Here is an 8,035-nt window from a genome sequence, read left to right as displayed (position 1 = left end):
AAAAAAAAAAAAAAAGATAAGTAACAACAGGAATATCACAAATGCCTGAAAGGGTGGTAGAAACAAGGGATTAAAATGGACCAAGGGAAAGAGAACTCATCAGCACCTCCCTGCATATAAAGAACGGGTAAATAGAAAAGTGGCATTATTTAGAAACTAGTGAAGAAAAATTGTTTTTCCTATCTCACACTATCAAAAATATATTGATTCCGGGAAGGCAATTATTAAGACTTGTAGAAAAAAATACAAAAAAAAAAATTTCCTAATGACTTCAGAGTTAGGTAGAATACCCAAGAGCAGAAATTATTATGTATGTAATCCATAACTGTGACTTTAAATTTAAAGCGTTATTCAATAATATGTGCTGTATATAAATGCAAAAGATAATATCCCCAAAGTGAAATTTGCATCCCATCGAACTCGCTAGTGATTTGTTTTCAAAATTATAAAGAAAAGTCAATGAAATAAGTCAACGACACTGGTGACCCTGTAGAAAAATAGTCAAAGTATATGAACAAGTAATTTAAGGAGGACGCAACAGAATGACAAAATAGAAGTTTAAAAATATGATGAAATAAAACCTACTCAATAAAATGAGAATGAACGTTAAAAATGAACCTTTATCCCAGACAAATAAGATGAAGAAAAGGGTAACATGCTGAAAATTCTGAGCACATGCAAGGCTGGATGTTGGAAGATGGAGATTTTCAAGCTAATAAAATTCTACCACTCTCAGAAAGAGGAAACTAGTGGAGCAGAGGACAGTGAGGCAGAGGCCCCAGACCCCCAGGAATGACCCCCCAGCCAGGGACGCATGTGGACACGTGTGGACACGCATTTAAAAGTATCTAATGGAAGGAGCAAGATGCACCATGATATAAAATATTTTTATTTCAAATGTGATTTTTTAAAAATATGTATTCAAAACCTATATTAAAAGAAAAGCACAAAATTAATAATAGTCATAAGTTTGGGGGAAGAAAGGGACAGGAAGGAGATTGGGGGACACGGGGGAGGATGGCAAACTTCAACTATCCCTGCATTTCTAATATTTCACTGAAAATATCACACAAGTATGACCAAATTATAATATGTGATGAATGGGTGATAATGTGGGTAGGGTATTTATATACTTAAAAAAATCTTTTTCTTTTTTTGAGACAGAGTCTCAAGCTGTCACACTGGGTAAAGTGCCACAGTGTCACAGCTCACAGCAACCTCTAACTCTTGGGCTTAAGCAATTCTCTGGCCTCAGCCTCCGAAGTAGCTGGGATTACAGGCATCCGCCACAACACTCTGGCTATTTTTTGTTGTTGTTGTTGCTGTTGTTGTTGTTTTTCTTTTTTAAGCTGGTCTGGGCTGCGTTGGAGCCCACCAGCCTTGGTGTATGTGGCCGGCACCCTACCCACTGAGCTACAGGCACAGCCTGAAAAATATTTTGTTCCCTAATTTTTTTAAGCATGTTATCTTAATGACATGTGTCTATGACAAAAACAAGTTTAGGGATAAAGAAACCTAGAGCAGGCCAGAAAAAACAATTGAGAGGCATTTTTAATTTTTGCAAAGCTGATGAAGCTGCACCTCTCATCAGGAGACCAAGCTAGACCAGCATGCATTCAATTATAGATGGCTCTGATCTCAGCGACATTTCAAGGTTCAACTTTTTATGAGTTTCAAACTGTTGCAGAACAGTTTTTTATTGTTCATTTTTACGAAGACTTGCACATTTTGTAGTAGAACTTCCCGATTGATATTGTTCAAGGTGGCACTGTGCCCCAGCTGAGAGACTTGTACATCATTGTTAATACTCAGCCGTTCAGCGTGTCTGCGGGCACACCTGCACACGAGGCTCCTCCAGCTTTGTATTTTTATTTCAGGAATCCACTTTCTCTCAAATCTGCCATAAATTCAAATAACACTGGTGTGTTACTTTACAACATCTGGTTCTTAGTGACGGGTTACAGTGCGAAGTGGCACTCAGAGATTTGGAAAGGAGACTAAATATAAATGGTCCCCTCATTTGTGTATTTTTAATGCAAATAAAAAGGACCAAGACATGACCATAGGGTCCCTATGTCCTCAGTATGAATATATATATATTCATGTGATCAAACAGCCCACAGTAACACTTTTATTTATTTAAATGTAATGATCATTTATTATAGGTGGCACTTTTCCAGATCCTGCAGGAAACGTGAAGATGTTCAGACATGATTCACAGGCTTCAAGACCTCAACCCTCTAAAGGGGACATGGGGCATGGAATACAAAGTAATGACATAATTTTTGGCACATTAACTTTCATTTAAAATTGTATACTGAAGAAAATTAGGAAGGGATTCCAGAGAAGTTAAAATGCAGCCCGGGCATTGATAGACCTACAGAAATTGCACTGGGATATATTTAAAATAAATTTCTCTAATTATAAAAATAATGGGTATTCTGTTTAGAAACCAGGAACAATTCCGAGAAGCACTATCAAGAGAATTTCTTCCTGTCTGCAGTTCACCTGTGTCTTTCCTCAGCCAGATAAAGGGACCCTCCCTTGTTTCATGAGGGTCTTCCAGGCTCCTACAGGAGTCGAAGTGGGTCAACTTACAGCAACTTCAGGGAGCCAGGAGGCCAAATTGATACTACACGGGAGTCACTTTTCACACACAATCGTGTCTAGCTGTCCATTTTTACCTTTGTAACATGTGGAAAATGGGTTTGAAGGCTAAGTAGAAACTACAAAGAAAGGATTAAGCAAGCCCATCCCCCACGGAGGACCAGGACGTGGGCCCTGAAGTGACTTCATGTTGGGGGATGGTTGACTGTGATATGCGAGGTTCTGTGGTTCAGGAAAATTATTTTGAAAATACTTGTAGCAAAATAAATAAATAAATAGCAGATTTTGTAGATTTCCTTTTTTTAATTTAACCCAAACACAACTATTCAGACACCCGCTGGGGATTGGTTTCAGCATCACAAGTAACAAAATAACCCATGATCAAGTCCCACATTAGGCCCGTGGAGCCCACGACAGGGAGGGTCCTCCTTCCACATGTTTCCCATCCCACCAGTATGGTATTTTTGATCCAAAATGTTTTGGTTGATGAACAACAGCAACAAGGACAAACGCTTATTGTTAGATTCACAGTTTAAACCTGGGTTGTTTGAAGGCCAACTTTATTCTCTTTTCTGATATTCTACATTTCCTATGCCTTTGCATTCATCCCATTGTTCTGGATTTTTACTGTTTTTCAGATACTAATGCACTAATGCAGTGTTGGCTTCCTAGTCCAGGCCAGTTCTTCAGTGGATAGATGATTCCTACCTTCAGAGATCTTAATGTTGTCCGGCATTACTGACTCCGTGCTAATATACATACGTTATGCTCCTTGGTACCTACAGTATCTTTGGATTTTTTCAGTTTTGTTTGATTATTTCGTTTTAACAATCATGGAACCGAGACTTTGAAGGAAAAAGAAATCAAGAGACAAGAGACAAATTGCAATTCAGGCAGAGGGGACTGTGTCCAGCTTGTCCTTTTCTCCCCTGAATGTCTGATGCCAATGGGCATATCTGAGTCACTGACGCCACGCAGGTCCTCACCCACCTCCTAAGTACACATCACAGCTCCACATAGTGTGAATTACACGTTTCAACTGTGTTCTTCCATTTGTCCCTCCTCCCAACCAAGATCCCATAATAATGGTTCACTCTGCGGAGTCCAAAACAAAAATTAAACGTTCTTCATCGTTTCTCAACCTACATTTAAGTAAGGAAATTATAAAGTTCCACTTGCATACCTATGTAATTGTCTATACTTACACAAACACACCCACATATATTTCTTAAATACTATATATAAATGTAATTCCTATCTAATGATGTATAGTTGAAAATATGAAGAAACAATGCCTAGAAATTCTTTCTGCTTGTTAGTTTCATTTTTTTTTTTTTTGCAAAGGAAATCATGGTCCTTATGTTTATCATTATAGTATTTTAATTAAATCAATATTCTCATGGAAAATGATAATTTCATTTATGGGATCCTATATATATATCCAAGTATGTCTTTTTTGAAAAGTGTCTTTAATTCAAATATGATAATTGTACACATTATGGGGTATACTTTGGTGTATACGATGTGTCATGATCAAATCAGGGAGATTAGGACATCCATCACATCCACGTCTATCATTTGTCCTGTGTTGGGAACATTCAAAATTCTCTCTTCTAGCTATTTGAAAATATGTGGCAGATTATTTTTCACGTAATCACTCTATGTGCAATAGAATACTAGGATTTATTTCTCCTCGGTGGTTGTAATTGTGTATCCAACCGCTCTTTATCCTCTTTCCTGTTTTCCTTCCCAGCCTCTAATAATTAAAATTCTTCTTTCTATTTATATGAGTTTAATTATTTTATTCCCACAAATGAAAGAGAACATGTGATGTTTATCCTTCTGTGCTTGGCTTTTCCTGTCTTTCTAACGTGTTTTAATTCTGAGATTTCCCAGTAGACTTTAAATCATTCCTCTATACATTACAAACCAAGGATAAAAGTTCATTATCTGGATATTTAGCTTGTGAGTGAAAAGAGGAAGGATTCTGTCTTTTTTATGAGCAAGAGAATACAGTGTATCATTTACATTTGACCATATGATGTTGGAGTGTTCCTCATGTCTCCACAATCAATTGTCCTGTGAGCAGAAATGAGCATTATGGGGAATTCTCTCTAAACTCACTGTAAGAAAGGAGGAGAGTTAAAGATAACTTAGTATTGATGGTGCCATTGTCAATCCTTTTATCCCCTCTGTGTTGAAGAGTGACGCTGTGCTTCATGTGTAATTTTTATGACTGTGACATCTACTCATGGCTTGAGCCAGTGACTCGGTATCTTCCATGCTGGATGCAAACAATAGAACCTCAGGATTGGAACATTTGCTTTTTGTATAACTAAGAATTCTCTTAAGAGAAGAAGGAAAGAGCAAACACATGCACATATAAAAATTTTACTTTGTACAAGTAAAGTAGATATACATATGATATATTATGTGTGCGTGTGCCTTATAAATACACACACAGATATTCCCCCACATCTGTGTCCTTTTTGAAGCATCTATTGTTTTTCAAATTAGTTTAGTAACATTTATACAATTAATTTGATTTTGACTTTTCATAAATGTAGGCACTAATTTATTTGGAACTTTTCACTGGAGGCTTCTCAGGAACAGGGTTCCAGCTACAGAACCCCTGAAAGCAGAAAGTGGAGGACAGTAAATTCACAAGGTCCAGCCCAGCTGCTGACAGCAGAAGTGATGCTCTGGGTCTGTAGGAAGGTCCCTATCCACAGGAGGAAACTGTCAGGGGGGACGGTGTAGAAGGAGCAAAAGCTCCATGCACATCCACGCGGATGCCAACGTTCCCTTGGGAAATACAGAGCAATGCCAGCAGGTTTTAAATTTAGAAAAAAAAATTAAACACAGCACATGTATATAATACTGGTTATTACACAATCTCTAAGTATTTAAGTATTAATCTCCCACATGTTGTCTGTTTTATTGTTTCTATGGTGTCAGTTTAAGAGACTTTATCAGATTTGTCAATGTGAAGACTCAGTGTATCAGGTGAAATGTAATTATGTATTATCTCAGAAATCATTTTTACTTAATCCTAGAAATGAACTAACAACTCCATGTGAGTCTGTTATAAATTATTTTAATTTTTTTGCATACGCATTATAGAAAATACACTCCAAATATTTCCAGAAAAAATAAGTTGGAAACTGATTTAAATAGAAATTGTCTAGTGTATTTTTTTAAAATGAAATTCATCATCTATTTTTGAGTCTACTACTTTTTGAAAAAAGAGCTGTAAAATCTTTTTTAAGATACTTGATATACACATTTTTCCAGAGTTCTCCTTCTGTGAAGCCTATAATCTACGAAGTTACACCGAGGTCATAAAAATGTATCTAATAGCATTCCCTCACATTTAAGTCTTTGTAATTATTTTAAAACTTAAACCCATAGAAAAGTGATTACAGTTTTAATCAACTACTACAGATCTACATAGTCACACAAATTATATGATTCACAAGTGAGATTTTAATTACTTCCTTCAACAGGAAAACACTGCTAGATGTCATTTTACAGCTCTATATTTTACTAGTCATGGAAGTTCTGTTCTTATTTTAGCTAAAATACCATCCCTTTTATAGGTAAAGTTATACAAACACAGAAATGCATACTTTCAGTTCCATAAATTTGGTTACTATAAGGAAGAAAATGACATGATATGGATGTGTTAAAGCATATGAGACTTTGCATGATTCCATACTCATCTGTACACAGAGATGCGAACATATCTATTAGCAAAATGCACATGTGCGTGTTTCAGGCACATCCAAGGCACCTCAATATACCATGTTCAGTCTATTTCATAGACAGGCCGTGTATTCTCTCCAATTAATTCATATTTTCTCGAACTTGACTAAATTTATATTTCTAGCATTCCCTCCTCTTTCCTTAATCTGCAAACTCTACACAAAACTTCCTAATACTTTTGGAATTTTGATATTTTTGGTGAAAAACAATATTCTTAAAATTATGGAAGGTTATTATTAAATCTCAAGAGAAGCAAAGAAAGCACTACACTGAGACAAAGAGAGTCATCAATTCAGAGGAATAAATATTGCCAACCTTTCACACACGGTGAATACAGATTTATGTGTGAATCAAGCTATGCTTTTTTCCAAAATTTTATTAATTAAAAACTGTCCTGTAATCTTCAGCCTGACTGTCCTTTAAAATGATTTAATGTCTTTGTGCATATTATCTGATTCTCTCTCTGCCTGAAATGATTTTACTTCTCTTGACTTTATTGATAATTTCTCAACATTTTCCAGGGTATAATCAAACACTACTATGAATGTTCAGACACTTCCCTTTTTATCACACCCTTTACAAGGTGGCATAGAAAATCTTTACCCTGTGTTTATACAGCACAGAAGAAGAAAGTCTGCCCTCACCACAACTGCTCAAACTGAGACTAAGATCCTACCCAATGCGATAAGGCAGAAGAAAAAAATACTGATAAGGAAAAAAGCAAGGTATTCTTCATCTAGATAACGTGATGGTTTATGCAAATGTTTATGGAATTTACAAAACATGCTACAGCTAATAATTGAATTTGTCAAGAATAAGTAATGAAAGGTGTATATATTATGCCATTACTGCATTTCTTTTTTTTTTTAATAGTGTGGTGTTTTCACATATATTTTAAAATACTTTCATCAAACTGGTTAATGTGGCCTTCATGTCATTTTCTTAGTTATTGAGTTAAGACATTCATACTCTGCTTTTAGAAAGATTCACTTGTACCATGTAAAATAAACCATAAAGTTGACCCCACCAATCACCCTGCCTACCCCCCATCCACACCCCTCTACTCCCCTCTTCCACCCCCTTCCCATATTCTAAGGCTATAATTAGGTCGTAACATTCCTATGAAAGCTGTAAGTTTCAAAATAGGGCTATGTACATTGGATACTTTTTCTTCCATTCTTGTGATACTTTGCTAAGAAGAACATTTTCCATTTCGATCCATGTAAACATGAAGGAGGCAAAGTCTCCATCTTTCTTTAGAGCTGCATAATATTCCATGGTGTACATATACCACAATTTATTGATCCATTTGTGGGTCAATGGGCACTTGGGCTTCTTCCATGACCTAGCAAATATGAATTGAGCTGCAATAAACATTCTGGTACAAATATCTTTGTTGTAATGTGATTTTTGGTCTTCTGGGTATATACCTAATAAAGGAATTGCAGGATCAAATGGGAAATCTATTTTTAGTTCTCTAAGTGTTCTCCAGATGTCTCTACAAAAGGAATGAATTAATTTGCATTCCCACCAGCAGTGTAGAAGTGTTCCCTTTTCTCCACATCTACACCAACATCTCTGGTTTTGGGACTTTGTGATATGGGCTAATCTTACTGGGGTTAGGTGATATCTTAAAGTAGTTTTGATTTGCATTTCTCTGATG

Source organism: Otolemur garnettii, unplaced genomic scaffold (assembly GCF_000181295.1).
Source record: "Otolemur garnettii isolate 467f Iridium unplaced genomic scaffold, OtoGar3 scaffold00034, whole genome shotgun sequence".
NCBI lineage: Eukaryota > Metazoa > Chordata > Mammalia > Primates > Galagidae > Otolemur > Otolemur garnettii.
Note: the sequence above shows the minus strand (reverse complement) of the source record.